The 24,451-nt window shown below is 48.2% G+C and overlaps 1 pseudogene; it reads left to right on the top strand.

The window, feature by feature from the left end:
* Positions 1–105: 105 nt before the first annotated feature.
* LOC133055100 (cytochrome P450 2B11-like) lies at positions 106–20,147 on the top strand (annotated as a pseudogene).
* The last annotated feature ends 4,304 nt before the right edge of the window (positions 20,148–24,451 follow it).

Here is a 24,451-nt window from a genome sequence, read left to right as displayed (position 1 = left end):
CTCAGTATCTCTCAGGTTTTCTGCCATTGGGGCTAGGGTTCATCCAAGTGACTATTCCCCTCTTGAGAATAACCACAGCTTCCCTTTGTCCACACCTTGGGTTCCATGATCTGTGTATCCAAGAGCTCACTTGAGTCAACCCCCAACCCCAACCCCCCATCCCCCACTGCCCTTGCACAGGATAGCAGGTTCAGTGAGCATGGACTGAATGACTGTTAAATCTGCCATGGCCCTGATCCCTCTGGGCTATCAGGGCTAGCAGCCCTGGCTGTGGGTTTGCTTGGCAGTTCCAACAGAAATATGGGGATGTCTTCACGGTGTACCTGGGGCCAAGGCCAGTGGTCACCATATGTGGGACAGAGGCCATTTGGGAGGCCCTGGTGGACCAGACCGAGGCCTTCTCTTGCCGAGCGAAGATCGCTGTTGTTGACCCAGTTTTCCAGGGATATGGTAAGGGCCTCAGGGCCACCGGGAGGGGACAGGGGATGAGGATGGGGATGGGGGAGAGTGAGTCTGGGAAGGGAAGATAAGGGTGGAGTGGGACCTGGAGTCTCCTTGAAAATTCCTCTGCCACCCAAGACTCTCCTAAACCCTAGGTGTTGTGTTTGCCAACGGGGAATGTTGAAAGGCCTTTCGGTGATTCTCTCTGGCCACCATGAGGGACTTCGGGATGGGAAAGCGGAGCGTGGAGGAGTGGATTCAGGAGGAGGCTCAGTGTCTGGTGGAGGAGCTGCGGAAATCCCAGGGTGAGCCCTGGGGTGGGGGTGGGCAGGAGAGGAACACGGGTGAGCTGTGTGAGCACAGTAGCACAAAGAGAGAGGGTGTAGGTGGGCAGAGAGAGAGATGTCGTGACATAGAGGAGACAGAGCTTGGGAGGCCAGCATAGGAGCAGAGACTGAGAGAGGGGCAAAGACATGGGGCAGAGGTGGAAAGGTGAGAAATGCAGGGGGCAGGAGAGATACAGGCATGCAGTGTCAAGAGGAAGGCAAAGACGACTCAGGCAGTAAATAGCACGTTAGTTGCCTGTGTTCAGGGGAACCAGTTCGTGGTTTGATTGTATCTGTCAAGGGCCAAAATGTGACTTCAATAAAAAGAAAGTAAAGAGAAAAAAAGAGAAAACAGACATTTCAAAAAAAGGACAAACTGTGTTTTGCTTTCTTCGGGTGAACAACTGACAGTGAGCAAGGGGTCAGTCAGGATTTTCTGCTCTTAGAAAGCCTGGTGAGCACGTCTGGGGGCTTGAGGATTCCTCAGAAACGTCCTGACTGAGACACAGAGGTGACAAGATGCTTTCTTAAGAGATTTTGAGACATAAATGGAGAGTCTGGGAGGAAGAGGCAGAGCCACGGACAGCTAGAGAGGTATAAGGATGGAAGGACTCAGAATAAGACAAGAGGAGAGAGAGTGATTCAGATGGAGACACAGAGAGCAAGAAAGAGACAGAGATGGAGGGATCGAGGCAAAACCAGAAGAGACTCAGAGAGGCAGGAAGGAACAATAGCAGGGAGAAACTGAGGCATGAAGATTGGAGAGAGACTGACAGGCTCAGGAAAGGGTGTGCAAGAGAAAAAGAGACAGTGGACAGGAGAGACCCACGGAGAGGTCGCACTGACCTGACACTCCTGGGTGCACAGCCCCCCCTCCCTCTGCCTGGGGCGAGCTTGGCGCATCCAGACACCAACAATCAAGTGCAGAGCAGTTCCCAAGGACCGGAGAGCTCTAGGGGTGGATGATAAAGATGGGGGCGGGCGGGGGGAAGGGCAGACAGTTAAGGGACCAGGAGAACAGAGCTTTGTCAATGGCACCTGCAATTGATTGAACACGTGCTCTGCACCTTTTTCACAGGACTGAGATGAGAATTTAATAAAATAATATGTAAAATGCTTAGAATAGGAACTGGCACAACTTCTAGGCTAGCGAGTGTTGGCTGTGATGAGGCTGTTTCTTTTTTTTTTAATTGTGAGTGTGTGATAGTGGAGAGTCACACAGAGACAGCTCCCCTGGCACTAGAGTCTGTGTCCTGTGACCCACCCCTTTCCGTCTAGGAGCCCTCCAGAATCCCGTCTTCTACTTCCACTCCATCACCGCCAACATCATCTGCTCCATTGTCTTCGGAAAACGCTTTGACTATAGAGATCCTGAGTTCCTGAGGCTGCTGGACTTGTTCTTCCAATCGTTCGTGCTCATCAGCTCCCTGTCCAGCCAGGTCCGGGAGGGCAGAGCTTGGGTGGACATCCAGGCAGGGGAGAGGGGTGATTTGCTTTTGGGAACCGGAAATGCAGCTTCCAGCTAGAAGAGAGGCAAAGACAACAGAGACACAGAGAGAGAAACAGGGACACAGAGGCCTGGGGGAAGGGAGAGATGGTGAGACAAGGACTGAGAGAGAAAGGGGAGTGATGGAGGAGGGAGAAACAGAAAGAGGAATCAAAGACACACACATGAACCTGTTCCTCTCTTCAAACAAAAAGGTAAAGTATGTCTTTCTCAATGAACCTAGAAATACCCCTATTGCAAAAAGTGAAAGCGTTGGTCCCTCAGTTGTGTCTGACTCTTTGTGATTACAGGGATTATAGCCTGCCAGGCTCCTCTTCTGTCCATGCAGTTCTCCAGGCACAAATGCTGGAAGGGGTTGCCATTTCCTCCTCCAGGGGATCTTCCGGACCCCTGGCATTGCAGAGAGATTCTTTACCTGTTATGCCCGATGTCCGAATCCCTGAGCGGGAAGAGAGAAGGTCTCCAAGACAATGCAACCTGCAAAAAGGGAAGTTTATTGCTGACTCGAGTCAGGGCTCCCGCCGCATCCAACACAGTGGTGCGGGATCAGAGAGCCCCGAGCCCAAAGCTGTTACAGAAATTTATAGGGTGAGCACACGCTGTTGGTAGTTGGTTTAAGCGGATTGGTTACAAGTTTGCAAAGCAATTTCATTGGTCAAACACACTCAAAACTTTCGCGCGCGCGGGACTTTCCCAGGGGCTTCCGCCCCGTTCCTAATTGGCAAACAGCGGTCAGTGTTAAGCTGATTGGTTGTATCCAGGTGGCCTGATAATCTTACCACCCAGAAGTAGGAAGGCCTACTCCTAATCTAAGCTGCCTGCCATGGCGTTACTTCTGCTTGCCTCACATACCCCCTGTCTGTTGTTCAAGTAGAGGAATCTTCCTCTTTTCCATCTTGGGCCACTGGCTGATTTTGTCATTTCAACACCATAATCTGAATGGTGTTGAGGCGTTTTTTAATAAATGATACTAGTCGATTTAAAATACATGGGCCAAATGTGAGTATCAATAATAGCACTATAAGTGGACCCAGGAGGGTAGAAATTAAGGTAGTCAGCCAGGGGGAGCGTTGAAACCAAGACTCAAACCATCTCTGCTGGGCTTCCCGTTCTCTCTTTTGTTGCACCAGTCCCTCTCTCACTTTTGCCATATATTCTCTTACCACTCCTGTATGGTCTGCATAGAAACAACATTCTTTTCCCAGAGCCGCGCAGACCCCACCCTGTTGGAGAAGAATCAAGTCTAATCCTCTCTTATTCTGCAAGACCACCTCAGACAAGGAAGTTAAAGACTTCTCTAAGTGACTGATTGATTCTTTTATGTGAGTTATATCTTCATCTACAGCGGCTCGTAGGGAGGAAAGCCCTTGGCCTTGCAGAGATAGTGAAGCTTGGTTAAATTGCACCCATATCTGAGGTACTTGGCCCTGGGGATTGTGCCACATTCGGGGCTACCAAATCTCTGTTTCCTACGTCCCATTCCCGGGGCCCATCACAAGAGGTTACACAGCTCCAGCTCCTGCAATAATAGCTTTCCATGCCACCACAGGTTTTCCAGTTATTTCTTATGTTGCCCGGGCACGTGAAGAACCCCTCTTGGCCGAGTTTTCTCCTGGTCCCTATGGCCCCCCATGGCCCGAATTGTGGGTATTTCCCCTGGGGTCCTTCCCCAGGGAAGACTCCCCTCAGATCAAAGTAAAGGTCTGGCCACCAGGTGTTTGGAGGGTGGACTCCCGAGGTTTCGTTGAGCAGCTCATGGGTCTGCCTGTCGCTGAGTTTCCAGGTGATCTTGGCAAGTTGATGGGGGTTGCGACTAGTCGCTCCTGGATCGATAAGGGCAGCCATCAACAGGAGAATTAGGAGGCCTCCCGGCGGACGAGTTTCAGCTTCAAAGGATTTGACGGGTGACAACTCGCCTTCCACTCTGCTCGCGCTTTTTCTTGTTCTTCCGGTGTGGCTTGCCGCATGTGATTGCAGTGAACCCAGGGTCCAATCCCGTCGACCTTGACAGCGGTGGGAGTGGTAAGGAGAACAATATAAGGGCCTTTCCATCTAGGTTCTAATACTTCAGATTGGTGCCGTTTTACCCATACCCAATCACCTGGGCCAATATTATGTGAGGGGATGGCGCCCTTATTTTGACCCTCGTGTATCTCTCGAATCAATTTCCAAAGATGGTTATGCACCTTACTTAATGCCCTCAGAGTTTGCTGGAATTGTCCCAAAGTCCTGCTCCTGCCAGCCCAAGACTGAACAAGGTTGCTATGGTGATCGCACTGATTGGCTCTCTCTTTTGTCTTAGCATTTCCCGGTCCCAATGTGAGTACATAACCTCTTCAGAGTGGTATAAGATTTTTGACATTACAGCAACCAAGACACAGAGGGGGTGGCAGGCATTTTCCTTCGAAAATAGGACACAAAGGAGGGGGTCTTCCATACAGAATCTCAAAAGGGGTAAGATTCAGCTTATAAGGGGTGTTGCGTGCCCAAAAGAGTGCGAAGGGAAGGAGGGTCACCCAGTCCCCGCCAGTCTCTATTGCCAACTTTGTCAAAGTTTCTTTTAGGGTCCGATTCATTCTCTCAAGCTGTCCTGAGCTCTGGGGATTATATTCACAATGTAACTTCCATTTCATCCCCAGAACTTGGGCCAACCCTTATACAATCTGGCTCACTAAGGCAGGTCTGTTATCAGAGCCCATAGTCACTGGCAGCCCGTACCTAGGCACTATCTCCTCTAAGATCTTTTTAGCAACCACTGTTGCTGTCTCTCCCTTAGTGGGGAAGGCCTCCACCCACCCCGAGAAGGTATCTACCAGAACCAACAGATAGCGATACCCGTACTTGCCTGCCCTTACCTCAGTGAAATCTATCTCCCAGTGTTGCCCTGGCTTTTCCCCTCGGTACCTCGTTCCCGAGTGCTGCTTCTTCTCTGCCCTCATTAGCTGGCACGCTTTGCAAGCCTGAATTATCTCTCATACAGTTGCATTTTGTCGAGGGAACCTCAGGCAGTCCGTCTGGAGAAGTGTTAGGGTCTTTCTTTCTCCCAAGTGTGTAGTTGTGTGCAGGTGTTCACACAGGTGATGACCCAGGGTGGCAGGCAATATCAGGTTGGTGTTTTGATCTCGGTACCATCCATCTTTTTCATCCTTCTGGAGGGTGGTATCCTCATTGATAATGTGGGGGGTGATCTCCCGCCGAGCTTCCTGGCTCATGGGGTACTGTCTCACCCTCACAGGAGTTGCCCTGGCCTTTAGCTCGATGACGACCAGATGTCTCTATTTGGCCAGTCCCATCCCTGCCGTTTCAGCCCAGGCCAACGGGTATTTATGGACCCACGGTTGTACATCTGGTGCTATGGTCTCTGAGGGCTTAGGCGCAAAAAGTCTGTATTCATCTCTTAAGGTTAGGGACAAGACATGTATCGGTTGTCCAAGTCCATCCGTGACTGACAGTCCCCCGGGGTCAAAATGAATCTGAGCATTAACTTTAGTCAACAAGTCTCTTCCAAGTAGAGGGGCTGGACATTCTGGTATCACCAAAAACGAATGGGACACCTGGTGGGTCCCCAGATCTACTTTTCGTTCTGTGGTCCAACAATATCTTTTTGTCCCCATGGCTTCTTGCACCAAGCTGGTTTTCTTAGACATTGGTCCCAGTTTTTGATTTCAAACAGAGTGTTGGGCACCAGTATCTACCATGAAGCCAACGGGTTTCCCCTCCACATGTATGGTTACCCAGGACTCGGGGAGGGGTGCCGAGTCTTGACTCCCCTAGTCACTGTCTTCCCCCGCATAATAACTCGAGTTCTAGGGGAGATTCTCTCTCTCTGGGTCGTTCCTCTCCTTGGGTCCCTCTTAGGGCACTCGTTTTCCAGTGCCCCTGTTCTTTGCAGTAGGTGCACTGATCTTTCTTTAGAGCCTGCTTTTATGGTTTCTCTTTTTCTCTTGTTCGGGGGTCTCGAGGTTCCCTCAATTCTGTTCTGGCCTTTATCCCCGCAAAAAGAATCTGGGCTAGCTCCCTCTGGTTCTTCCGGTTTTCCCTCACTCTATGTTCTCTATCTTCCTTCCTGATCTTCTCCGCTAATTCCCTTTCCTCCCGCCGAATTCGCTCTTCCCTTTCTTCTGGGGTCTCCCTATTATTAAATACCTTTTCAGCTACTTTCAGTAAATCCTGTATTGTCTGTTCTCCCAATCCCTCTACCTTTTGTAATTTCTTCCTAATATCTGGGGCTGCCTGATTCACGAACGCTAACAGAACTGCAGCGCGTGACTCCTCAGCCTGGGGGTCCATAGGTGTATATTGCCTGAAAGCTTCCATCAGCCTCTCTAGGAAGGCTGCCGGGCTTTCAGTGGGCTCTTGCCTTACTAAATTTACCTTTGCCAGATTTGTCGGCTTTCTTGCTGCGGCCCGCGGGCCAGTCATCCGAGTCTGGCGGTACACTCGAAGACGCTCCCTACCTTCCACCCGCTCAAAATCCCAGTTAGGCCGCAACAGAGGAAACCCCTCGTCCATGAGATGAGGCTGGGCGATTGGCCTCCCGTCGGCCCCCAGGACCCGTTTCCGCGCTTCTGCAGGAATTCGCTCCCGTTCTTCTGTGGTGAAGAGCACCTGCAACAGCTGCTGACAGTCGTCCCAGGTGGGGTTGTGAGTGAACAAAATGGAATCTAAGAGGTCAATGAGGCCTTGGGGCTTCTCTGAGAAAGGCGGGTTTTGGGTCTTCCAATTGTACAGGTCACTCGTGGAAAAGGGCCAGTACCAATAGGTTCGCTCTCTGTCTGGCTTAGCTGGTCCCACTCGGATGGGGAGCACCTGAACAGTGGATGAAGGTAACTCTGGGTCCCCAAGGTCTTGCCCACCCCTATCTCCCCTAGTTCTCCCCCGGGTCCCCAATGCTGGTCCCCCCTCATGGTCGGCTCCCGTTGACCCTCCTAGTCCTCTCAGTTCACCCGTGGGAGCTACTCTCCTCGGAGGGAATTGCAAGGGCGGCACATATGGCAGAGGACTCATCTCCATTTCTAGATCTATCAGGTTTGGATAAGATGATTCCTGAAAGACTAGTTTTGGGTCCTCTTTCTTTTTGGTTTTCTCCGGGGGGGGGGGGGGGGTCTTCATCACCAGGACCTGTGAATTAGAAGAGCTAGGAGGTTTGTGAATGAAAGGTTTTAACCACTTAGGCGGATCTTCCACTAGATCCTGCCAAACCATGACATAGGGGACCTGATCTGGATGGCCCCAGGGGTCTGGAGCCATAATCTTCTCCTTCACAGCCTGTATGATGGACGGTTGAAAGGTGCCTTCCGGAGGCCATCCATCCTGGAAGGTGGGCCACTCTGCAGAGCAAAATGTTATTAATTTACTTTTCTTGACTAGCAAAGACAAGTTATGGACCCTGGCCCTGACATCCGAAAAATGGTCAGTCATGAGGGAAAGTGGGGTAGATTCCCCCTGACCCATGGTCAAGGAAAAAATGGTAGGGAAGAGAGAGGGAGAGAGGAAGTCACTGAGAACGACCACCAAAAATCCTACCGGGAGTGGTGGCGGCCAAGAGGTTGGGCTTATGGTATGATTTTGGAACTGTTTATATGCCTGCTTCAAGTGGCAGGTGCCCTAATGGCCTTTAAGTGCCTGACCCGTGCCCACACAAAGAATTTTAGGCCACGTCCTCAGTTAAGGATGTTAAAAGAGAGTTTCACCCGGTCGGGCTCTGGTTACTGAGGCTCACTTATTGTAGGGCCTTCAGAGTCCGCCAGAGTGTAGCCCTGGCCAGGACTCATCAATTGCCCCCACAACCGTTTGCCTGTTCACTGAAACTCCTGAAAAGAGTAGGAGTTGAGGGCAGATCAGAGAAGAAGGGGAGAAGGAGAATAAGTCAGAAGAGAGAGAAGAGAATGATGCACCAGAAGAGAATGAGACCAGAGACAATTCCGGCACACACACAAACACGGAGAGCAGAAGACAAACACACGGACAGACAAACGTCGGCCAACAACACAGCGCTAGGTTTTTGGGCCCCCTGAGTTTTCTTGCCTCCCGGTACTAGGTTCACCTTACCGAATGGCGTCCACTGCTCACCAGACTCGGGATCAGGAGAGGAACTCTCCTTCCCGCAGAGCCGGCTGCCTTCCAGCACGCTCGCTGGCCTCGGTCTTGCACCAGCTGGAACGTCCAGTCCATTCCCAACCCTCTATAGAAAGCTTTCTCCTGTGCCAGATACCTTCCTGCTTCACAGCAGGGCCTCGGATTTACACTGGACTTTCCTGTCCTGCCTGAGCACCAGTGCTATTATTTATCCTTCCCCTCTGTCCTGGAAGTGTTCTCTTCCCCCGGTCAAGGGATCCCGGAAGAGCCCCCAAATGTTATGCCCTATGTCCGCATCCCCGAGCGGAAAGAGAGAAGGCCTCCAAGACAATGCAACTTGCAAAAAGTGAAGTTTATTGCTGACTCGAGTCAGGGCTTCCGCCGCATCCAACACAGTGGTGCGGGATCAGAGAGCCCCGAGCCCAAGCTGTTACACATATTTATAGGGTGAGCACACGCTGTTGGTAGTTGGTTTAAGTGGATTGGTTACAAGTTTGCACAGCAATTTCATTGGTCAAACAAACTCAAAATTTTCGCGCTCAAGGGACTTTCCCTGGGGCTTCCGCCAAATTCCTAATTGGCAAACAGAGGTCAGTGTTAAGCTGATTGGTTGTATCCAGGTGGCCTGATAATCTTACCACCCAGAAGTAGGAAGGCCTACTCCTAATCTAAGCTGCCTGCCATGGCGTTACTTCTGCTCAGCTCATAACCTTCTGAGCCACCAGGAAACCCCACCCCTATTGTATGTTAAGCTAAAAAGTGAAACTTCAGAAAAGTCTGCCTGGCTGTTGCTCTCAACCGAGAGTGCAGGTCAGAGTCACAGGAATGAATATGGCAAATTCAAATTCCCATGACCTCCTAGTGGAGAGTCAGGTCTGGAAAATCTGCAAGGAGGTTCAGATGAGTACTTGCACAAGTCCAATACGGGGTTTCAATTTTCTTCTTTCACAGAGAACCACAGAGAGGGGAAAAGTCTGGAAGGAGTTCTGCCAAACAGTTAACCATGTTATCTCTCGAAGGACAGGTGAAGAAGGAATTCCACATCATAGTTTATACTATCCTGCATTTTTTGCAATTGTTGGTAACAAGTCAGATGTTACATTTCTCATTAGGCAAAGCAATACACATATGCTCCCAGGCAGTCAGCAGCTTCATTTTGTGTAGGCATCGTGTTATCAACGCCTGACACAACAAGGATGATGCAAGAGGTGGAAAGAGGCAGAGAGAGGTTTGAGTAGAAGACATACACTGGCTGGGGTAGGCAGGGACAGGGCAGAGGGTGGGTGAGCAGGAGACCCATGGAGATGAGGAGAGGTGGAAAGGAGAGAGAGACAGGTGGGCCAGAGACTAACAAGAAGACACAAGGAGAGGGGGAAAGATGCAGAAAGAGAAAAATGTGATCTCTTACACAAAGGAGACACAGAAGCAGTGAGTGAGGGGCTCAGATACAGAGTGAGAGCCGGAGGGAGACAGAGACTGAGAGGTGGAGAGAGAGACAGAGAGGGAGACCAAGACACCCCAGAGAGGCAGAGAGAGATGGAGAGAGAGACAGGAAAACAGAGATCCCTTGTGAGGGTACTGGGCAGAAGGGCTGTCCCTCCCTGTGACCTGCTAGCTGAAGCCTGCAAGGGCCTCACAGTCCCTTCTCTCCTGCAGCTGTTAGAACTCTACCCCAGCTTCCTGAAGTACTTTCCTGGCTCACACAGGCAAATCTACAAAAACCTGCAGGAAATCAACGTCTTCATTGGCCGCAGTGTGGAGAAGCACCGTGAGACCCTCAACCCCAGTGCCCCCCGGGATTTCATTGACTGCTACCTGCTCCGCATGGAAAAAGTAGGATTTGGAAGAGGCAATGGGGTGGAAGGGAGGAGACCAAAAGATATAGAGTGAAAAGGGAGGGGAAAGGAGTAGAGCAGTGGGGGGAAGGGAGAGGGGAGGGGAGATTTGGAAGGGAGCAGAGGGAGAGAGGAAAGAGGGGGGAGTTGCTGGGGAGGAGACAGAGGTACGGGAAATACAGGACAAGGGGAAAAATGCAGCAGCTGGTGAAAACAGTTACAGAGGCAGAGAGACTGGGAAAGGAAGGGGGACAATCACACCAAAGAGATGGAAGATGATTGAAACAGAGCAAGACAGAGCAAAGGGAGATTGAGACCGAGATAGAGACAGGGTGGGACACACAGAGCATAGAGGAAAGGGGAAAGGGCCAGATGGTGTAAGACCCAAAAACAGATGGAGGGACCCTGAGAGAAGAGGTGTGGGCAGCAGCGCCACCGGCCTCCCCTGATGTGAACCCCACCTGTCTGGATTCAGGATAAGTCTGACCCCCAAAGCCAATTCGATCATCGGAACCTCATCATGTCTGTTCTGTCACTCTTCTTTGCTGGCACGGAGACAACCATCACCATGCTCCGTTATGGGTTCCTGCTCATGCTCAAGTACCCGCACATTGCAGGTGGGCAGGCCGGGGACGGGCACTGGGAGGGGCTTCTGACCCCTCTGCAGCTCCAGAAATGGGGCTAGATGTCTTTGGTGAAGGAGAGAGGGGGCATTCCCCTCTTACACCAGGAGCCTGTACATTGTTTTTGTTTTTCTGTTTCCCTTGGCCCCTGACCAGGCATGGAATTTGCACCCCATGCTGTGGCAGTGAGCAGCCTTAACCAATGGACCACCAGGGAAGTCCCCTGAGCAGTGCAGGTTTTGAATGATCTACTCAACTAAGCCAGGCCTGTTGGTGGATGGATGAATGAAGAATCTGTCAATCTGGGGAGTTCCCTGGAGATCCAGTGCTTAGGACTCAGTATTTTCACTACCATGGCCCTGGGTTCACCCCCTGGTCAGGAAACTATGATATGGCAAGTAGCGCAGCGTGGCCAAAAAAATCACAAAATCTGTCAATCTGTTTTCCCACTGTTCCCTCTATCACTTAAAGATCGACCCACTCATTTACCCATCTGTCCTTTCAACTCATCAGTCAACCTATGCACTCAGATTCTTTCATCTGTGATTCATCTAGGATATATACATCCATGCTTTGTCTGGACAAAGTGATTCATCTAACAGTGATTCATTGAATGAAGTGTTTGTCACTGATTCATCTGTTTCTTCTTTTATTCATGCATCCATCTGTTTTTCTAAAACTAGGTTACATACCTTAATCCTTCTATTGCTTGTTTTTCCCTTCATCCTTCATCCATCTATCTTTTCATTTATTTATTTATTAATGCACTCATTATTCACCCTTGATGTATATATCTATCATTCAATACATCGAACCACCCACTGATTCTTCTGTTTACCTGTTCCTTTAAATGTATTCATTCACATGTTTTTCCATAAGTTTAGCGATCCAACCATTCATATGAGTTATTGGTTCATCAAGTTCATTTTTTTCTTTGTTTATGAATCATTTAGTAATAAATTACTCTTTGATAAGTTAGGAATACATCCATTCATTAGCATTCTTCCACTTACCGAGAGTGCACGTCAGATCACAGGAATAAATATGGCAAATTCAAATTCCCATGACCTCCTAGTGGAGAGTCAGGTCTGGAAAATCTGCAAGGAGGTTCAGATGAGTACTTGCACAAGTCCAACACGGGGTTTCAATTTTCTTTTCTCACAGAGAAGCACAGAGAGGGGAAAAGCATGGAAGGAGTTCTGCCAAACAATTAACCATATTATCTCTCGAAGGACAGGTGAAGGAGGAATTCCACATCATAGTTTATTCTATCTTGCTTTTTTTGCAATTGTTGGTAACAAGTCAGATGTTACATTTCTCATTAGGCAAAGCCATAGACATATGCTCCCAGACAGTCAGCAGCTTCATTTTGTGTAGGCATCATGTTATCAATTCCTGACACAGCAAGGATGATGCAAGAGGAGGAAACAGGCAGAGAGAGGTTTGAGTAGAAGACATACACTGGCTGGGGTAGGCAGGGACAGGGCAGAGGGTGGATGAGCAGGAGACCCATGGAGATGAGGAGAGGTGGAAAAGAGACAGAGACAGGTGGGCCAGAGACTAACAAGAAGACACAAGGAGAGGGGGAAAGATGCAGAAAGAGAAAAATGTGATCTCTTACACAAAGGAGACACAGAAGCAGTGAGTGAGGGGCTCAGATACAGAGTGAGAGCCAGAGGGAGACAGAGACAGAGAGATGGAGAGAGAGACAGAGACAGGGAGACCAAGACACCCCAGAAAGGCAGAGAGAGATGGAGAGAGAGACAGGAAAACAGAGATTCCTTGTGAGGGTACTGGGCAGAAGGGCTGTCCCTCCCTGTGACCTGCTAGCTGAACCCTGCAAGGGCCTCACAGTCCCTTCTCTCCCGCAGCTGTTCGAGCTCTACCCCAGCTTCCTGAAGTACTTTCCTGGCTCTCACAGGCAAATCTACAAAAACCTGCAGGAAATCAACGTCTTCATTGGCCGCAGTGTGGAGAAGCACTGTGAGACCCTCAACCCCTGTGCCCCCGGGGATTTCATTGACTGCTACCTGCTCCGCATGGAAAAAGTAGGATTTGGAAGAGGCAATGGGGTGGAAGGGAGGAGAACAAAAGATGTAGAGTGAAAAGGGAGGGGAAAGGAGTAGAGCAGTGGGGGGAAGGGAGAGGGAAGGGGAGATTTGGAAGGGAGCAGAGGGAGAGAGGAAAGAGGGGAGAGTTGATGGGGAGGAGACAGAGGTACGGGAAATACAGGACAAGGGGGAAAATGCAGCAGCCGGTGAAGAGTCACAGAGGCAGTGAGACTGGGAGAGGAAGGGGGACAAACACACCAAAGAGATGGAAGATGATTGAAACAGAGCAAGACAGAGCAAAGGGAGATTGAGACCGAGATAGAGAGACGGTGGGACACACAGACCATAGAGGAAAGGGGAACGGGCCAGATGGTGTAAGACCCAGAAACAGGCAGAGGGACCCTGAGAGAAGAGGTGTGGGCAGCAGGGCCCCCGGCCTCCCCTGATGTGAACCCCACCTGTCTGGATTCAGGATAAGTCTGATCCCCAAAGCCAGTTCGATCATCCGAACCTCATCATGTCTGTTCTGTCGCTTTTCTTTGCTGGCACGGAGACAACCAGCACCACGCTCCGTTACGGGTTCCTGCTCATGCTCAAGTACCCGCACGTTGCAGGTGGGCAGGCTGGGGACGGATACTGGGAGGGGCTTCTGACCCCTCTGCAGGTCCAGAAATGGGGCTAGAGGTCTTTGGTGAAGGAGAGAGGCAGCTTTCCCCTCTTACAGCAGGAGCCTTAGGTTGTTTTTGTCTTTCTGTTTCCCTTGGCCCCTGACCAGGCATGGAATTTGCACCCCATGCTGTGGCAGTGAGCAGCCTTAACCACTGGACCACCAGGGAAGTCCTCCAAGCAGTGCAGGTTTTGAATGATCTACCCAACTAAGCCAGGCCTGTTGGTGGATGGATGAATGAAGAATCTGTCAGTCTGGGGAGTTCCCTGGAGGTCCAGTGCTTAGGACTCAGTACTTTCAATACCATGGCCCTGGGTTCAATCCCTGGTCAGGAAACTATGATATGGCAAGTAGCGCAGAGTGGCCAAAAAAAAAACCCCCAAATCTGTCCATCTGTTTTCCCACTGTTTCTTCTATCACTTAAAGATCGACCCACTCATTTACCAATCTGTCCTTTCAACTCATTAATCAACCTGTACACTCAGATTCTTTCGTCTATAATTCATCTAGGAAATATACATCCATGCTTAATTTGGACAAAGTGATTCATCTATTGATCTTTTGAAACAGTGATTCATTGAATGAAGTGTTTGTCACCGATTCATCTGTTTCTTCATTTATTCAGGCATCCATCTGTTTTTCTAAAACTAGGTTACATACCTTAATCCTTCCATTGCTTCTTTTCCACTTCATCCTTCATCCATCTATCTTTTTATTTATTTATTTATTAATACACTCATAATTCACCCTTGATTTATATATCTATCATTGAATCCATCCAACCACCCACTGATTTTTCTGTTTAGCTGTTCCTTTAAATGTATTCATTCACATGTTTTTCCATAAGTTTAGCGATCCAACCATTCATAGGAGTTATTGGTTCATCAAGTTCATTTCTTTATTTGTCTATGGATCATTTAGTAATAAATTACCCTTTGATAAGTTAAGAATACATCCATTCATTAGCATTCTTCCATTTACCAGTCTTTCCACTCAAGAATTGGAGAAGGAAATGGCAACCCACTCCAGTACTCTTGCCTGGAGAATCCCAGGGACAGAGGAGCCTGGTGGGCTGCTGTCCATAGGGTCGAACAAAGTCGGAAACGACTGAAGTGACTTAGCATAAATGCATACATTGGAGAAGGAAATGGCAACCCACTCCAGTATTCTTGCCAGGAGAATCCCAGGGACAGAGGAGCCTGGTGGGCTCTCGTCTCTGGGGTCGCACAGAGTTGGACACGACTGAAGCGACTTAGCAGCAACAGCAGCAGCAGCTGCTCATGAATTGATCTACTAATTGATCAAATGATTGATATGCTCATTTATTTCTCCAGTTGTTCATGGGTTAATCCACTTTGTGTTTTACTATTATATTCCTGAGGACCTAGCACAATGTCTCATCTATAATATACACACGATAAATATTAGTTCATTTTCTACTCATCTTAGAGGAGGAACTTTGATAGGTTCATAGCCTTGAGTTCTTAGTCTGAAATTCTGAGCAAAACTGGGCTTCACATGTGTGTGTGTGTTTGCTTGTGTATGTTGGGAGAGAATCCATATGTTCGTTAGATATTAAAGAGTGAAAATTCTTGTAGTTTTCCCATTTCTCCTCCCACTCCAAGCTGGTTACTCAGAAGAGTGTCAGTGATCTAACGATTTCCTCTGGGTTTTCCGGGCTTATTGGCCTGGAAATGAATGGACCAATGTTCATAGAACATTGAAATGTGTTCCAAGATAGAAAGCAGTGTTCCTGGTGAAATGTCTCTATTATGAGGTTCACTGGTCCCACGCTTCTGTGCAGAGAAAATCCACAAGGAGATTGACCAGGTGATTGGCTCACATCGCCCTCCAGCCCTGGATGACAGAGCCCAAATGCCATACACGGATGCAGTCATCCATGAGATTCAGAGATTTTCGGACCTCATCCCTATGGGCGTGCCCCACATGGTCACTAAAGACACTCATTTCCGAGGGTACATCCTCCCCAAGGTACAGCACCTCACTGGGCTGCCATATTTCCCTCGTGGGGCTCTCCTGGGTTCTCTTTCACCTCCCAACCTTGACCTCTTTTTGGCTTTGTCACTCACCCTTGAGTCATGATGTGTAGGGGTGGCTTGGGGGAGGAAATGGAGATATCTTTCAATCTTGTGACCCTCCCTCAGGGCACAGAAGTCTACCCCATCCTGAGCTCTGCTCTCCATGACTCGCATTACTTTGAGAAACCAGATGACTTCAACCCTAACCACTTTCTCGATGCCAATGGGGCAGTGAAGAAAAATGACGCTTTTATGCCCTTCTCCATAGGTAAGCTGGGCCTGCATTCCAGAGTGCAGGTTCCATGACTTCTTGAGGACAATCAAAGAGAGGTCTTTGTTCATTGAGCAGTTTATCTGTGCCAGTTGCTTTACCTGTATTAACTCATCTCATCTTCACACCAACCCTAGAGGGGGCTTGAGAACCAAGATCACATCCCAAAGGCACAACTCTGTAAGGGCAACAAGTATACCTCTCTACACACAGGTATCACATCTGTTGAGCACCAGGATGAGCCAAATATTTTATCAGAGCTTGAAGATAATGTATCAGACAAGTCACAAAGAGACAGAGCTCTTGCCCCAGGAAGTTTACAGTCCAACAAGAGAGATAAGCATGGGTTATATGGTTACAGAAAAATCTATAAATGAATAAATGTTGCAGTGGGCTTAGAACTCCATGGCTAAAGTAAGTGCTCAGAGGCCAACTCTTCTTCATGTAATGAATCATAATTATGATAAGTGCTCTTGGGGGCTTTGGGAACATCAAATAGGAAATACTGACTACTCCTGGTGGGTCTGTGAGGAAAAGCTTACCCTAAACAGTCTTCTAAGCTATGACATCATGGGGGAGTATCAACCAGCCACTGGAAGGCATGTTCCCTCAGAGGGAGAAGCAAGGGCACAGCCGGAAGGTGGAGATGGCATGGCTCATCTGAGAAAGAACTCAGGAAGACTGGGATGTGGATTACAGAAGAGAAGGGTGAAGAAGAAGATAAGTGAAGAGGAACAAATGAGCCACTTGATGAGGGTAAAAGAACATTCAAAACATGAAGATCATGGCATCCGCTCCCATCACTTCATGGCAGATAGATGGGGAGAAAGTGGAAACTGGTAGATTTCATTTTCTTGGGCTCCAAAATCACTGCGGATTATGATTGCAGCCATGAAATGAAAAGATGCTTGATCCTTGGAAGAAAAACCATGACAAAGCTGGATGGGGTATTAAAAAGCAGAGACCTTTGCCAACAAAGGTGCATATAGTCAAAGCTATGGTTTCTCATTAGTGATGTATGGATGTGAGAGATGGACCATAAAGAAGGGTGAACACTGAAGAAGGGGTGCTTTTGAATTGTGGTGCTAGAGAAGACTCTTGACAGTCCCTTGGATGGCAAGTCGACCAAACCCGTCAATCCTGAAGGAAATCAATCCTGAATATTCATATCAGGGCTGATGCTAAAGCCGAAGCTCCAATACTTTGGCCACCTGATGTGAAGAGTTGACTCATTTGAAAATATCCCAATGTTGAGAAAGAGTGAGGGCAGGAGGAGAAGAGGGCGACTTGGACTGCTGGGACTAGGGAGCCAGGGAGGGTCTTGACCTGCTTTGATTTCACTCTCTCCCTATTGTCTGCTCCTCGACCCCAACCAGAGGAAATCCCAATGCCCAGGTTCTCCTCCTTGGGGAGGAAGGTGGACCCCAGCATCAAGTCTCTAGTTTTGAATTGCACCGGTGACTTCAGTGACTCAGGGCTTCTAGCTCTGCCTAGTTCAATGGCTTCCTCTCTCATTTCTTTCTAAACTTCTGACTGTGCTGGGTGCTGTGTTGCAGGGTCTCTAGGACATGTGGACTCAATAGATGCTGCACAGGCTCAGTTGCGGTATGTGGGAATCTCATTAATGGTTCCCCGACCAGGGATCCAACTAGTCACCCTGCACTGGGAGCTTGGAGTCTTATCCTCTGGACCAGCAGGGGTGTCCCCTCCCTCCTTAGTTCTTCTTCAGTGAGAGCCAGGGGACCTGTGGGGTCGGGGTGGTGGATGAGGGTCAGTTTCTCCATTAAACAGTCTTGTCCTAAGTTTTAAGAGAGGCAGAGATGTGGCAAAGAAAAACAGAGACAGACAGATAGATAAGGAGAGAGTGAGTGAGAAACACAGAGAGAGAGAGACAGAAAGACAGGAGAGATAATGGTAGAAAGAGACTTAGAGTGAATGAGATAATAGAGGGAGGTGGAGAAAGAAGAGGCTGAGAAAGAGGAAGACAGAGAGGAAAAGAGAGAGTGACAGAAGCAGAGAGGAAGAAACACTGAAGGAGAGGAAAGGCGAGATTGTGCAGGGAGACTGAGAAAACGCAAGCACATTGCAGGGAGAATCAGACTCAAATAGACAGAGAAAGGGACTTACATATGATTCAAGAAGGCGGAACAGGGAAGACATAAAGAGAAAAGATACAGTGCCTGGCAGAAGGTATAGACAGAGGAAAAGACTGAGGCAGACGGCCATGGGCAGAGAGAAAGAGCCAGAGGGTGTCTCATTGCAGAGCCTGAAGCATGGGAAGGACTGGGTTGGAGGGAGCAGGAGTCAGACTGTTCTTGGAAGAGCCCGGTTGCAGATTCAGTGAAAGGAGAAGAATCAGGTGTGAGAGCCACTCTGAGTATTGCTATGCTCCTGTGTCCTAAGTTCTAAATGAGCCTAGAAGTTGTAGACATTCTCCAGTTACCTCCAATGGGCATAAAGTCTAACCACTTGGAAGACTTGAGGGGGAATTCCTTGGCCATCCAGGGGTTGACTCTGGGCTTCCACAGCAGAGACTAATGGTTCGATCGTTGGTCAGGGAACTGAGGTTGCCAAAGGCCACTCGGTGCAGCCAAAAAGAAATCATATCAAACTAATTTTTTTTTTAAATAGGGAGAGGCTGTCAGGGTCTCAGCCTATCTTCTGGCTCCTTCCATTCTCTCTTCACTCCAGGTTCATGGTTTAGAACTGTGGTGGGGGGATCCACCTGCCTCTGAGAATCTCATGGAATCTGTCCACACAGATCCCATGACCATCAGTCATACACACAATGTTACATATGTTTGTTATTTTTTTTATTCAGAACTCCTGAAGCCCATGGCTTTGAGGCTGAGATAAGAAGAAAACACACAGACATGTAAATATACATAGGGCCAGGCACACACCTTGGCATACAACTCCCCACCACACACACCCAGAGACCAACACAAGGTGCTCCCTACATTTGCCTTTACTAACAGTCCCTCCTAAAGGAAATCAGTCCTGAATATTCATTGGAAGGACTGATGCTGAAGCTGAAGCTCCAACACTTTGGCCTCCTGATGAGACAAACTGGCTCACATGAAAAGACCCTAATGCTGTGAAAGATTGAAGGCGGGAGGAGAAGGGGACGACAGAGGATGAGATGGTTGGATGGCATCACCATCTCTATGGACATTAGTTTGAATAAACTCTAGGAGTTGGTGATGGACAGGGAGGCCTGGTGTGCTGCAGTCCATGCGGTCGCAAAGAGTCGGACACGACTGAGCAACTAACCTGAACTGAACTGGTGAGGTCTTCTAAAAATTTTAGAAAACACTAACATTTTTATCTTCTAAAGAGCACTACTAGATAGGTACTGTTCTTCCCATATTAGGTATGACAGACAGGAGAAATATTAAGTCAGAAATATGCACTGGTCTGTATGTTCAGGCAGATGCACACACACACACACACACTCAAGCATCCTTCCATTCTCTGGGGCCACAGAACTCTCTGGAAATTGAACAGAAGCTTACAAACTCTATCCCAGAAACATGAGCAAGGTACATTCACCCCACAATTGGCACTTACTTTCAGAGCGTTTCAAAATCCTCTAAGAGTCTCCTGTGACTACAGGTTAAAGGCTAATTCCACACAACTTTATTGCAATGAACACAGGTGTCTGGGCTTTGGGGTGTGAGCAGGCAATGTGTGTGCATCCGCTCCCAGTGCTCACCGTGATCTGAGATTCTGTGCCTCGTGTCCACATGGTGAACCTCTGTTCTGTCCCAACAGGGAAGCGTATCTGTCTTGGCGAAGGCATCGCCCGCACCGAATTATTCCTCTTCTTCACCACCATCCTCCAGAACTTCTCCGTGGCCACCCCTGTGGCCCCTGAGGACATTGACCTTACTCCCCAGGAGAGTGGGGTGGGCAAAGTGCCCCTGAACTACCAGATCCAGTTCCTGCCCCGCCAAAGAGGCTGAGGGAAGGCGATCAAGGATACCAGGGTCACGTGTGTCCCCACCTCTGCAGAGAATGGCCCCCGAACTCTCTCTGTGTCTTCCTGCCTCTGATCAGGCTGTGCTGTGAGCCAGCATCCCTCCCCTCCATGGATGCCACCTCCTTGGGAAAGTCCCATCTGCATCTCACCTCCTTCTGCCCTTCTGCAGCTCTTCTAAACTCAAGGAGGTGTTTCCTTTCAGCTATTAATAGAATTTCACAAGTGATGTATACATAGATACATAATATTACATACATATAATACATACATATATACATTTACTTAGCTATATATAGAGAGAGAAATAAATGAAGCAAAGAATGAAAACTTGCCTCAGTATCTCTCAGCATTTCTGCCTTTGGGGCCAGAGCTTACCCAAGTGACTATTCCCTTCTTGAGAATAACCACAGCCTCCCTTTCTCCACACCTTGGATTCCATGATCTGTGCATTCATGAGCTCACTCTAGTCACCTCCCCACCCACTAACGCCCCACCCCCCCACCCCCCTGCACAGGATAGGTTCACTGAGCATGGACTGAATGGACTGCCATGGCCCTGATCCCTCTGGCCTATCTGGTTTGGTCACATGTCTGTCATCCTTTGATGACACAGCTAGGTATATCTTGGCTCCTGGTGTGTCTCCAGTATCCAACCAAGAGGTGAACACACATACAGGCTCATTTATGTTGGCAGACATTTGAACTGAAAGAAGGGACTGTGGAGGAAGGGCTGTGCGATTGGGGTTGGGGTGGCTTCAGAAGGTACCTTGACCCCAAAATTGTCCACCTGCTGAAGGTTTTCAGCCAGCAGCCCTAGGAAGTCTTCATCCTTGTAGTCAAAACAATGGTCAAAGATCATGGAACAGATGAAGTTGGAGACCAAGCAGCAAATCAGGAAGGTGGGGTGGAAGGATGTATCTGTGCCAAGGTCAAGAGAGGCAAGAAGTTCTCTCAGCCACTCTTTACTTGGCAGCCAGAGCGCGGTCCCTTTCAAGCACACATCTGAGCTTTTCACTCTCCTGCTCAAAGCCATTCCATGGCTCCCAGGCCCTTCCTTAGGAATTTGTTCTTGTTGTTGTTCAGTCGATAAGTCATGTCTGACTCCTTGCGACCCCATGGACTAAAGCAGGCAAGGTTTCCCTGTCCTTCACTGTCTCCTGGAGTTTGCTCACATTCATGTCCATTGAGTGATGAGAACCAACACGGGTCTTATGCACGATTGTCCATCTCAGGGTCACTTGCCATGGACCCAGCCTGCAAAGTCCTGTGTAGTATCTCCCCGCCTTATGCCAGGGATCTCTGTGTCCTAATCTGTACACCCTGAGAGTATGTTAAAATATCTTTAATGGTATGGGGGCTTTGCATTTGGGATGAAGTTAAGGATCTTGAGGTGGGGAGATTAACCTGGATTATCTGGATGGACCCAATGTAAGAGCAAGAGGTTTTATAAGAGGGAGGCCGAGTGAATTCCCCGGTGGTCCAGTGGTTATGACTCCATGCTTCCACTGCAGGAGGCACAGGTTCTATCCCTGGTTGGGGAACTAAGATCCTGCAATCATGTGGTGTGTCCCCCTGGAGAAAAAAAGGAGCAAGGCAGAAGATCAGATAGAGAGAAGATTTAAGGACAGTGGCAGAGGTCAGAGAAGAAAGAAGATGCTATGCTCCTGGCTTTGAAGACTGAGGAAGGGGCCATGAGCCAAGAGGTGCCGCTTCTAGAGACCGAAAATGTGTAAGATAATAAAAAGAAATAAACAAACTGTAAGATGATACAGCTAAATCAATAAATAAGCTGTAAGATAATACATTTGTGTTATTTGAGGGCACTGAGTTTGTGATCGTTTTTTATATCAGCCATAGGAAACTGATATATCATGTGACTTTCCATCTGGGGTCATCCCAGTCTATATTAGTTTCTAAGTCTGCTGTAACAAGGATCACGGAGTCATCAGAGTTGATTCCTTCTAAAAGTCATGGGAGAGAATCTATTCCAGACCTCTCCCCTCGTGTCTGGTGGTTTGCTGGCCATCTTTGATGTTCCCTAACTTCTAGAAGCATCATCCTCATCTCTGCCTTTATCTTCCCATGGCATTCTCTCTGGGATGTGTCTGTGTCCTGAACTACCCCTTTCATAAAGACACCAGTCTAACAAGATTGGGGCCCACACTAAGGACCTCTTTTTAACTTGGTTACATTTGCAATGAATGAATGGATATTCAAATAAGGTCACATTCTGGGGTACTGGGGGTTGAGGGTTCAATTCAGTTCAGTTCAATCACTCAGTCATGTCTGACTTTCTGCGACCCCATGGAGTGCAGCACACCAAGTCTCCCTGTCCATCACCAACTCCCGTTGACTCAAACTCATGTCCATTGAGTTGGACTTCAATGTATCAATTTTGGGGATGACACAGTTAAACCCCAGAAAATCGTTATTCATGTCACAATAGTCTTCTGGGCCCCTACCTCGACCCAAAAACCCACCTGGGACCTGGAAACACCAGACACATTCAGTCTGTGCCCTGCAGGGACTGGGATTTACATATCGCAAACTCTTCTGCTTCCTGACCTTTGTTTCCTGTTGATCATATTGTGGTGCATTTCAACACAGGGGTGAAACATGCACTTTCCTGACCTTGGAGCGGCGCCACCGTGGACTTTCCTGACCCCAGGTCATGGTTCCTACTGTGCTGTGTGACCTGTGTGATTCATTCAATAGCCACATTCTTGATGTAATGCGTATAAACAATTTTTAAAAGCCCCATTTTAGGAATATTACTCATTCATGAAAAGGAACGCATCTGAGTCAGTTGGGATGAGATGGATGAACTTACAGCCTATTATACAGAGTGAAGTAAGTCAGAAAGAGAAAAACAAATGCCGCATATTGACGCATATATATGGAATCTAGAGAGATGGTACTGATGAATCTATTTGTAGGGCAGCAATGGTGATGCAGCCATAGAGAACGGACTTGGGGAGGTGGGGGTGGGAGGAGGAAGGTGAGGGTGGGATGGATGGAGAGAGTAGCATGGAAGAACATACACTACCATGTGTAAAGTAGACAGCGTTCGGGAATTTGCTCTATGGCTCAGGGAACTCGAACCTGGGCTCTGTAACAACCTAGAGGGTGAGGTGGGGGTGGGAGGTGGGAGGGAGGGGACATGGGTATGCCTATGGCGGATTCATCTTGGTGCATGGCAGAAATCAACACAGTATTGTAAAGCAATTATTCTCCCATTAAAAAGAAATAAGTTTTAAAAATGATGGGGAAAAACATAAAAACTCTCCATTTTATAGTTGACAAAATGGAGGCCTAGGGAGGACAGTCACTTGTCAAAGCTAATATGTGCCAGAGACAATGTTTACATTCAGGCCTGCAGGATTCCAGGGCCTAGATTTGAAGCCTCTAGACCTGGAAGTCTTTATCTGAGGTCCAGGAACCCCTAGAATTCAGGGGCCCCAGGAACTTGGATGGAAAACAAAATTGTATGTTTGTCACTAAACTCATTCTGAACTTTAGCTTTTCTCTCATTTATGAAGGCAGATTGCAGTCATGTCAGCAGTAACAGTGGGTTTGTCATTATTGGAAACCAGATATTTTCTTCTCTTTTTGGCCACGCCCTGCAACATTTGGGATCTTGTTTCCCCGACCAGGAATGGAACCCATTCAATCCTGCTGCATTCCTGCTGCAGTCCTAACCACTGGACCATCAGAGAAGCCCCCAGAAAGCACAGATATTTTCACAGCACATTTCAATTGCAGCTCTGGAAATATCATATAGACTCATCACCAGTCTAAGATGATGCCACTAGATCTTGTTTTTGAACACGTTTCTGAGAAGAATGCACTATATCACACATTTGGTTTATTTTTGACTTTTAATAAATTGATTTTTGTGGGGGTCTTATGAAGTAAAGTGTTTGTTTGTTTGTTTGTTTTTTAAATCATCATGGGTTTCCCTGGTGGCTCAGACGGTAAAGCGTCTGTTTGCAATGTTGGACACCCGGGTTCGATCCCTGGGTCGGGAAGATCCCCTGGAGAAGGAAATGGCAACCCACTCTAGTATTCTTGCCTGGAAAATCCCATGGACAGAGGAGCCTGGTAGGCTACAGTCCATGGGGTCGCAAAGAGTCGGACACAACTGAGAGACTTTACTTACATACTTCAAAGCAAATATAGCATGAGCTGAACTATTTTTAAAAGTACAATTGAGTGCATGAAGTACCACAGGATGCTGTCAAACCATACCACTGTCTAGTTCCAGAGCCTTGTCATCACCCCAAAGGAAAACCCTGTATATATTAGGCAAGCACATCATTTTCCCCTCCCCTAGTCTCTGCCAGCCACTGATCTGCTTTCTGTGTCCACAGATTTGCCAGTTCTGGATATTTCATGGAAATGGAATCATGTGCAATGTGTGACTTTGTGTCATTGACTTCTTCTTTTTCTGGTTTGTCATTTATTTACACAAAAAAAGCTGTATAATGGTAAATGAAGAATATTAGATATCTTAAAAATTGCCTTTTGTCTTTTCTTTTGAACTTTATTTTGTATTGGGGTATAGACAACTAACCAGGAGGGCATGGCAACCCATTCCAGCATTCTTCCCTGGAGAATCCCCATGAACAGAGG

Source organism: Dama dama, chromosome 4, assembly GCF_033118175.1.
Source record: "Dama dama isolate Ldn47 chromosome 4, ASM3311817v1, whole genome shotgun sequence".
Taxonomy (NCBI): Eukaryota; Metazoa; Chordata; class Mammalia; order Artiodactyla; family Cervidae; genus Dama; species Dama dama.
The sequence above is the reverse complement of the archived record's forward strand: the minus strand, read 5'-3'. Positions and strand labels throughout refer to the sequence as shown.